The sequence below is a fragment of the Triticum urartu genome, chromosome 4A, assembly GCF_056163025.1.
Source record: "Triticum urartu cultivar PI428250 chromosome 4A, HENAU_Tu73, whole genome shotgun sequence".
Taxonomy (NCBI): domain Eukaryota; kingdom Viridiplantae; phylum Streptophyta; class Magnoliopsida; order Poales; family Poaceae; genus Triticum; species Triticum urartu.
The window spans coordinates 31,537,325-31,548,148 of record NC_141876.1 but is presented as its reverse complement, the minus strand read 5'-3'; positions in this window follow the sequence as shown (position 1 = coordinate 31,548,148).

Below are 10,824 nucleotides of genomic sequence, written 5' to 3'. Positions count from 1 at the left end.
GTCCACCAGATCCTCCATATCCTCTTTCTGGATCGTCGACCAGATTCAGTCGCCCTGAATCCAGCCGGGCGACAGGCCGGTCCTCGACGACAACCCTACCCGGCTCGTCTTCTTCCCCTTTGACTTCGTCGTCGCCTTCTTTGCGCGCTCTAGGGCCGCCGTCTTGTCCTTCCCCATTGCGGCAGGTCGAGCTCAGACTGGGCGGTTGCACCAAAGGCAAAGGCAAATGCGGTGGAGAAGTGGAGGAAGAAGGGGGAAATGAGGCGCACAATGCAAAGGCCGTGGCCCGAACGCCTTATATGAGTTGGCTCTCCGAGTGACTGACTTGTGGACCCAGGCGATCCCATCAAATCTCGCAACAGGCGTGCGCATGGTACGTGGCGAAAAAGGTGGCGCGGGGATCAAGGTGCCCCTACCTAATCTACTCCGATTACCATGGTCCTCTCTGCCTCGCGCGCTTCCCCAAATTTCGAATCCCGCAAGATCCAGAAATGGCAGAGCAGTCAATCATACCGGAGATTTTATGCAACATCAGCAGTCGAAGCTTGTCAGCAAAGTTCACTAGACAACCTCTAAATGGTTCAAGGCAACTGAAAATGAAATCGAAGTTGTTGCATGGTTCTCCAATCCAAGTAAAATGCTTTCGTAGCACAAAAATTGGTTCGGAGCCATCTTCAACTTCATTTCCACTCGGACCCAGAACCATTCGGGGGCTAATGACGATGATATGTACCTAGGGTAGGGCAATAGACCTGATATGAACACCCCTCCCAAGGACACTGCCCTACAGTCAAAGACAATCAAAGGGCAGCAAGTTCTACCGACTGAGATAACCTGAGTGTATGCCCACTCGACCAACAACTCCACTCGGATATCCCAATTCCATTCGACAATACGTCATCAATCGACCATACAAGAAACCACTTGGAGTATACAAGATCTAACATCACTCGGGATGGTGATACGTCCATTTTGCATCATGCTTTTATATCAATATTTATTGCATTATGGGTTGTTATTACACATTATGTCACAATACTTATGCCTATTCTCTCTTATTTTACAAGGTTTACATAAAGAGGGAGAATGCCGGCAGCTGGGATTCTGGCTGGAAAAGGAGCAAATATTAGAGACCTATTCTGCACAGCTCCAAAAGTCCTGAAACTTCACGGATGATGTTTTCCAAATATATAAAAAACATTGAGCGCAAGAACTTCACCAGGGGGGCCACACCCTACCCACGAGGGTGGGGGGCGCGCCCTACCCCCATGGCCGCTCCCCCTACCTCGTGGCCCCCCTGGTGGCCCTCCGGTGACCATCTTCTGCTATATGGACTCTTTCGGTGGGAAAAAATCATAAGCCATCTTCTCGGACAAAACTCCGCCGCCACGAGGCGGAACCTTGGCGGAACCAATCTAGGGTTCTGGCGGGGCTATTCTGCCAGGGAAACTTCCCTCCCAGAGGGGGAAATCATCGCCATCGTCATCACCAACGCTCCTCTCATCAGGAGAGGGCAATCTCCATCAACATCTTCATCAGCACCATCTCATCTCAAAACCCTAGTTCATCTCTTGTATCCAATTCTTGTCTGCAAGTCCGGGATTGGTGCTAGTAGGTTGCTAGTAGTGTTAATTACTCCTTGTAGTTGATGCTAGTTGGTTTAATTGGTGGAAGATCATATGTTCAGATCCTATATGCACATTAATATCCCTCTGATTATGAACATGTTTATGCTTTGTGAGTAGTTACTTTTGTTCCTGAGGACATGGGAGAAGTCTTGCTATCAGTAGTCATGTGAATTTGGTATCCGTTCGATATTTTGATGAGATGTATGTTGTCTCTCCTCTAGTGGTGTTATGTGAACGTCGACTACATGACACTTCACCATTATTTGGGCCTAGAGGAAGGCATTGGGAAGTAATAAGTAGACGATGGGTTGCTAGAGTGACAGAAGCTTAAACCCTAGTTTATGCGTTGCTTCGTAAGGGGCTGATTTGGATCCATATGTTTCATGCTATGGTTAGGTTTACCTTAATACTTTTGTTGTATTTGCGGATGCTTGCAATAGAGGTTAATCATAAGTGGGATGCTTGTCCAAGTAAGGGCAGCACCCAAGCACCGGTCCACCGACATACCAAATTATCAAAGTACCGAACGCGAATCATATGAGCGTGATGAAAACTAGCTTGACGATATTCCCATGTGTCCTCGGGAGCGCTTGACATCATATAAGAGTTTGTCCAGGCTTGTCCTTTGCTACAAAAAGGATTGGGCCACCTTGTTGCACCTTATTTACTTTTGTTACTTGTTGCTCGTTACAAATTATCCTATCAGAAAACTATTTGTTACCACTTATTTCAGTACTTGCAGAGAATACCTTGCTGGAAACCGCTTATCATTTCCTTCTGCTCCTCGTTGGGTTCGACACTCTTACTTATCGAAAGGACTACGATAGATCCCCTATACTTGTGGGTCATCAAGACTCTTTTCTGGCGCCGTTGCCAGGGAGTGAAGCGCCTTTGGTAGGTGGAATTTGGTAAGGAAAATTTTATATAGTGTGCTGAAATTTACTGTCACTTGTTATTATGGAAAGTAATCCTTTGAGGGGCTTGTTCGGGGTATCTTCACCCCGACCAGAGTTGCTCCTCAACCCACTGAACCTACTGAAAATGAAAATGCTTGCTTCGAAATTCCTTTGGGTATGGTAGAAAAACTGCTAGCTAATCCTTTTTTGGGAGATGGAACAAAACATCCTGATGAGCATCTAATATATGTGGATGAAGTTTGTGGATTATTTAAGCTTGCAGGTGTACCCGGAGATGTTGTTAAGAAGAAGGTATTTCCCTTATCTTTGAGGGGAGATGCATCGACATGGTATAGGCTATGTGATGATATGGAGTCTTGGAATTACAAACTATTGAAATTGGAATTTCATCAAAAGTTTTATCCTGTGCATCTTGTTCATCGTGATCGCAATTATATATATAATTTTTGGCCTCGCGAAGGAGAAAGCATCGCTCAAGCTTGGGGGAGGCTTAAATCAATGTTATATTCATGCCCCAATCATGATCTCTCAAGAGAAATGGTATTCAAAAATTTTATGCTCGGCTTTCTGATAAGAATCGCACCATGCTTGATACTTCTTGTGCTGGCTCTTTTATGATGAAGACTATTGAATTCAAATGGGATTTATTGGAAAGAATTAAACACAACTCCGAAGATTGGGACCTCGATAATGGTAAGGAGTCAGGTATGACACCTAGTTTTGATTGTGTTAAATCTTTTATGGATACCGATATTTTCCGTAAATTTAGCACTAAATATGGACTTGACTCTGAGATAGTAGCTTGTTTCTGTGAATCTTTTGCTGCTTATGTTGATCTCCCCAAGGAGAAGTGGTGTAAATATCATCCTCCCATAGAAGTAAAAGTAGATGCACCTATTAAAGTTGAAGAAAAGACTATTACTTATAATGATCCATTGTTCCTACTTCTTATGTTGAGAAACCACCTTTCCCTGTTAGGATAAAGGATCATGCTAAAGCTTCAACTGTGGTTCGTAAAAGCAATATTAAAACATATACACCTCCTGAGCAAGTTAAAGTTGAACCTAATATTGCTATTGTTAAAGATCTCTTGTCTGATAATATAGATGAGCATGTTATTTATTTCTGTGATGAAACTGCTAGAATTGCTAAACCTCGTGATGCAGATAAACCTAGACCTATGATAGGCATGCCTGTTATTTCTGTTAAAATAGGAGATCATTGTTATCATGGCTTATGTGATATGGGTGCTAGTGTTAGTGCAATACCTATTGACTTATACAACGAAATTATGCATGACATTGCACCTATTGAGTTAGAAGATATTGATGTCACAATTAAACTTGCTAATAGAGGTACTATTTCACCAATGGGAATTGTTAGAGATGTTGAAGTCTTGTGTGGGAAAACTAAATATCCTGCTGATTTTCTTGTTCTTGGTTCCCCACAAGATAGTTTTTGTCCCATTATATTTGGTAGACCCTTCTTAAATACTGTTAATGCTACCATAGATTGCAAAAGAGATGTTGTTACTGTCGGTTTAGATGATATGACTCATGAATTTAATTTTTCTAAATTTAGTAGACAACATCGTGAAGAAGAATTACCTAGTAAAGATGAAATTATTGGTCTTGCCTCTATTGCCATACCTCCTAGTGATCCTTTAGAACAATATTTACTAGACCATGAAAATGATATGTTTATGAATGAAAGAAGGGAATTAGATGAAGTATTCTTTAAACAGGAACCTATTCTAAAACATAATTTACCTGTTGAAATCCTAGGAGATCCTCCTCCACCCAAGGGTGATCCCGTGTTTGAGCTTAAACCGTTACCGGATACTCTTAAATATGCTTATATTGATGAGAAAAAGATATATCCTATTATTATTAGTGCTAATCTTTCAAAACATGAAGAAAAGAGAATATTGAAAATTCTGAAGAAGCACCGTGCTGCTATTGGGTATACTCTCGATGATCTTAAGGGCATTAGTCCCACTCTATGCCAACATAAAATTAATTTGGAAGAAGATGCTAAACTAGTGCGTGATCATCAACGCCGTCTGAATCCTAAAATGAAAGAAGTGGTAAGAAAGGAGATACTAAAGCTCCTTGAGGCAGGTATAATTTACCCCGTTGCTGATAGTCAGTGGGTAAGTCCTGTCCATTGTGTCCCTAAGAAGGGAGGTATTACTGTTGTTCCTAATGATAAAGATGAATTGATTCCTCAAAGAATTATTACTGGTTATAGGATGGTAATTGATTTCTGCAAATTAAATAAGGCTACTAAAGGAGATCATTACCCTTTACCTTTTATCGATCAAATCCTAGAAATATTATCCAAACATACACATTTTTGCTTTCTAGATGGTTATTCTGGTTTCTCTCAAATACATGTGTCAGCCAAAGATCAATCAAAGACTACTTTTACATGCCCTTTTGGTACTTTTGCTTATAGACGTATGCCTTTTGGTTTATGTAATGCACCTCCTACCTTTCAAAGATGCATGATGGCTATATTCTCTAACTTTTGTGAAAAGATTTTTGAGGTTTTCATGGACGACTTTTCCGTCTATGGATCTTCTTTTGATGATTGCTTGAGCAACCTTGATCAAGTTTTGCAGAGATGTGAAGAAACAAATCTTGTCTTGAATTGGGAGAAGTGCCACTTTATGGTTAATGAAGGTATTGTCTTGGGGCATAAAGTTTCTGAAAGAGGTATTGAAGTTGATAAAGCCAAGGTTGATGCTATTGAAAAGATGCCATGTCCCAAGGACATCAAAGGTATAAGAAGTTTCCTTGGTCATGCCGGTTTTTATAGGAGGTTCATTAAGGAATTCTCAAAAATCTCTCGGCCTCTGACTAATTTATTACAAAAAGATATACCATTTGTCTTTGATGATGATTGTGTAGAAGCATTTGAAATACTTAAGAAAGCATTGATCTCTGCACCTATTGTTCAGCCACCTGATTGGAATTTACCCTTTGAAATTATGTGCGATGCTAGTGATTATGCTCTGGGTGATGTTCTAGGACAAAGAGTTGATAAGAAACTAAATGTTATTCAATATGCTAGTAAAACTCTAGACAATGCTCAAAGAAATTATGCTACTACTGAAAAAGAATTCTTAGCAGTGGTATTTGCGTGTGATAAGTTCAGACCTTATATTGTTGATTCTAAAGTAACTATTCACACTGATCATGCTGCTATTAAATATCTTATGGAAAAGAAAGATGCTAAACCTAGACTTATTAGATGGGTTCTCTTGCTACAAGAATTTGATTTACATATTGTTGATAGAAAAGGAGCTGAGAACCCCGTTGCAGACAACTTGTCTAGGTTAGAAAATGTGCTTGATGACCCACTACCTATTGATGATAGCTTTCCTGATGAGCAATTAAATGTCATAAATGCTTGTCATACTGCTCCGTCGTATGCTGATTATGCTAATTACATTGTTGCTAAGTTTATACCACCTTGTTTCACATACCAGCAAAAGAAAAAGTTCTTCTATGATTTAAGGCATTACTTTTGGGATGACCCACATCTTTATAAAGAAGGAGTAGATGGTGTTATTAGACGTTGTGTACCTGAGCATGAACAGGAACAGATCCTACGCAAGTGTCACTCCGAAGCTTATGGAGGGCACCATGCTGGAGATAGAACTGCACATAAGGTACTACAATCTGGTTTTTATTGGCCTACTCTCTTCAAGGATGCCCGTAAGTTTGTCTTATCTTGTGATGAATGTCAAAGAATTGGTAATATTAGTAGACGTCAAGAAATGCCTATGAATTATTCACTTGTTATTGAACCATTTGATGTTTGGGGCTTTGACTATATGGGATCTTTTCCTTCCTCTAATGGTTATACACATATTTTAGTTGTTGTTGATTACATTACTAAGTGGGTAGAAGCTATTCCAACTAGTAGTGCTGATCATAACACTTCTATTAAAATGCTTAAAGAAGTTATCTTTCCAAGGTTTGGAGTCCCTAGATATTTAATGACTGATGGTGGTTCACATTTTATTCATGGTGCTTTTCGTAAAATGCTTGCTAAATATGATGTTAATCATAGAATTGCATCCCCTTATCACCCTCAGTCTAGTGGTCAAGTAGAATTGAGTAATAGAGAACTCAAATTAATTTTGCAAAAGACTGTCAATAGGTCCAGAAAGAATTGGTCCAAGAAACTTGATGATGCATTATGGGCCTATAGAACTGCATATAAAAACACTATGGGTATGTCTCCGTATAAAATGGCCTATGGAAAAGCATGTCACTTACCTCTCGAACTAGAACACAAGGCTTATTGGGCTATTAAAGAACTAAATTATGATTTTAAACTTGTTGGTGAGAAGAGGTTATTTGATATTAACTCACTTGATGAATGGAGAACCCAAGCCTACGAAAATGCCAAGTTGTTTAAAGAAAAAGTTAAAAGGTGGCATGATAAAAGAATACAAAAGCGTGAGTTTAATGTAGGTGATTATGTATTGCTATACAACTCTCGTTTAAGATTTTTTGCAGGAAAACTTCTCTCTAAATGGGAAGGTCCTTACGTTATCGAAGAGGTCTACCGTTCCGGTGCCATAAAAATCACAACTTTGAAGGCACAAATCCGAAGGTAGTAAATGGTCAAAGAATCAAACATTATATCTCAGGTAATCCCATAAATGTTGAAACCAATGTTATTGAAACCCTAACCCCTGAGGAGTACATAAGGGACACTTTCCGGAACATTTCAGACTCCGAAAAGGAATAGGTATGTGGTACGGTAAGTAAACCGACTCCAAAACAGTTTTTAAGGCAATATTTCTCCGTTTTGGAATATTTAGAAAAATAGAAAAATAAGCAGCAGTCCAAAAAGGACACGAGGGCTCCACGAGGGTGGAGGGTGCGCCCTACCCCCCTGGGCACGCCCCCCTACCTCGTGGGCACCTCGTGGGCACCTCGTGTTCTCGCCGGACTCCATTTTCTTACAAGAAACGTATTTTGGTCGGTAAAAATTCATTATATAACCTGAAGGAAATATGCCCTAGAGGCAATAATAAAGTTATTATTTATTTCCTTATTTCATGATAAATGTTTATTATTCATGCTAGAATTGTATTAACCGGAAACATAATACATGTGTGAATATATAGACAAACAGAGTGTCACTAGTATGCCTCTACTTGACTAGCTCGTTAATCAAAGATGGTTATGTTTCCTAACCATAGACAAAGAGTTGTTATTTGATTAACGGGATCACATCATTAGGAGAATGATGTGATTGACTTGACCCGTTCCGTTAGCATAGCACTTGATCGTTTAGTTTGTTGCTATTGCTTTCTTCATGAATTATACATGTTCCTATGACTATGAGATTATGCAACTCCCGTTTACCAGAGGAACACTTTGTGTGCTACCAAACGTCACAACGTAACTGGGTGATTATAAAGGAGCTCTACAGGTGTCTCCAAAGGTACATGTTGGGTTGGCGTATTTCAAGATTAGGATTTGTCACTCCGATTGTCGGAGAGGTATCTCTGGGCCCTCTCGATAATGCACATCACATAAGCCTTGCAAGCATTGCAACTAATGAGTTAGTTGCGAGATGATGTATTACGGAACGAGTAAAGGGACTTGTCGGTAACAAGATTGAACTAGGTATTGAGATACCGACGATCGAATCTCGGGCAAGTAACATACCGATGACAAAGGGAACAACGTATGTTGTTATGCAGTCTGACCGATAAAGATCTTCGTAGAATATGTGGGAGCCAATATGAGCATCCAGGTTCCGTTATTGGTTATTGACTGGAGACGTGTCTCGGTCATGTCTACATTGTTCTCGAACCCGTAGGGTCCGCACGCTTAAGGTTTCGATGACAGTTATATTATGAGTTTATGAGTTTTGATGTACCGAAGGAGTTTGGAGTCCCGGATGAGATCGGGGACATGACGAGGAGTCTCGAAATGATCGAGACGTAAAGATCGATATATTGGACGACTATATTCAGACATCGGAAAGGTTCCGAGTGGTTTGGGTATTTTTCGGAGTACCGGAGAGTTACGGAATACGGGGGAAGAAGTATATGGGCCTTATTGGGCTTTAGGGGAGAGGGAGAGGCAGGCCGCGCCCCCCCCATTGACTAGTCCGAATTGGACTAAGGGGAGGGGCGGCACCCACTCCTTCCTTCTCTTCCCTCTTCCCCTTCCTTGTCTCCTACTCCTACTACATGGAAGGACTCCTAGTTGGACTAGGAAAGGGGGAATCCTACTCCTGGTGGGAGTAGAACTCCCCTAGGGCGTGCCATAGAGAGGGCCGGCCCTCCCCTCCTCCACTCCTTTATATACGGGGGTAGGGGGCACCCCATAGACACACAAGTTGATCTTCGTGATCGTTCTCTTAGCCGTGTGCACTGCCCCCTCCACCATACTCCTCGATAATATTGTAGCGGTGCTTAGGTGAAGCCCTGTGACGGTAGAACATCAAGATCGTCACCACGCCGTCGTGCTGACGGAACTCTTCCCCGACACTTTGCTGGATCGGAGTCTGGGGATCGTCATCGAGCTGAACGTGTGCTAGAACTCGGAGGTGCCGTAGTTTCGGTGCTTGATAGGTCGGGCCGTGAAGACGTACGACTACATCAACCGCGTTGTCATAACGCTTCCGCTGTCGGTCTACAAGGGTATGTAGACAACACTCTCCCCTCTCATTGCTATGCATCACCATGATCTTGCGTGTGCGTAGGAAATTTTTGAAATTACTACGTTCCCCAACAGTGGCATCCGAGCCTAGGTTTTATGTGTTGATGTTATATGCACGAATAGAACACAAGTGAGTTGTGGGCGATATAAGTCATACTGCTTACCAGCATGTCATACTTTGGTTCGGCGGTATTGTTGGATGAAGTGGCCCGGACCGACATTACGCGTACGCTTACGCGAGACTAGTTCTACCGACGTGCTTTGCACACAGGTGCTGGCAGGTGTCAGTTTCTCCAACTTTAGTTGAACCAAGTGTGGCTACGCCCAGTCCTTGCGAAGGTTAAAACAGCACCAACTTGACAAACTATCATTGTGGTTTTATGCGTAGGTAAGAACGGTTCTTGCTAAGCCCGTAGCAGCCACGTAAAATTTGCAACAACAAAGTAGAGGACGTCTAACTTGTTTTTGCAGGCTATGTTGTGATGTGATATGGTCAAGGCGTGATGAGTTATAAGTTTTGTATGAGATGATCATGTTTTGTTGAAGTTATCGGCAACTGGCAAAAGCCTTATGGTCGTCTCTTTATTGCATAAGATGCAAGCGCCAAATAATTGCTTTACTTTATGGCTATGCGATAGCAATAGTTGCAAGAACAATAGTTGGCGAGACGTCCACATGACGACACATTGATATAGATCAAGATGATTGAAGATCATGGTGTCATGCCGGTGACGATAGAGATCACGACAGTACTTTCGATATGGAGATCAAAGGCGCAAGATGATGATGGCCATATCATGTCACATATTTTGATTGCATATGATGTTTATATTTTTATACATCTTATCTTGCTTTGATTGACGGTAACATTTTAAGATGATCTCTCGCTAATTATCAAGAAGTGTTCTCCCTAAGTATGCACCGTTGTGAAAGTTCTTCGTGCTGAGACACCACGTGATGATCGGGTGTGATAGGCTCTACGTTCAAATACAACGGGTGCAAAATAGTTGCACACGCGGAATACTCAGGTTATACTTGACGAGCCAAGCATATACAGATATGGCCTCGGAACACAGAGACCGAAAGGTCGAGCGTGAATCATATAGTAGATGTGATCAACATAGTGATGTTCACCAATGAAGCTACTCCATCTCACGTGATGATCAGACATGGTTTAGTTGATTTGGATCACGTGATCACTTAGAGGATTAGAGGGATGTCTATCTAAGTGGGAGTTCTTAAGTAATATGATTAATTGAACTTAAATTTATTATAAACTTAGTCCTGGTAGTATTTTGCAAGTTATGTTGTAGATCAATAGATCACGTGTTTGCTTTCATATGTTTATTTTGATATGTTCCTAGAGAAAATTGTGTTGAAAGATGTTAGTAGCAATGATGCGGATTGGATCCGTGATCTGAGGTTTATCCTCATTGCTGCATAAAAGAATTATGTCCTTGATGCACCGCTAGGTGATAGACCTATTGCAGGAGCAGATGCAGATGTTATGAACGTTTGGCTAGTTCAATATGATGACTACTTGATAGTTTAGTGCACCATGCTTAACGGCTTAGAATCGGG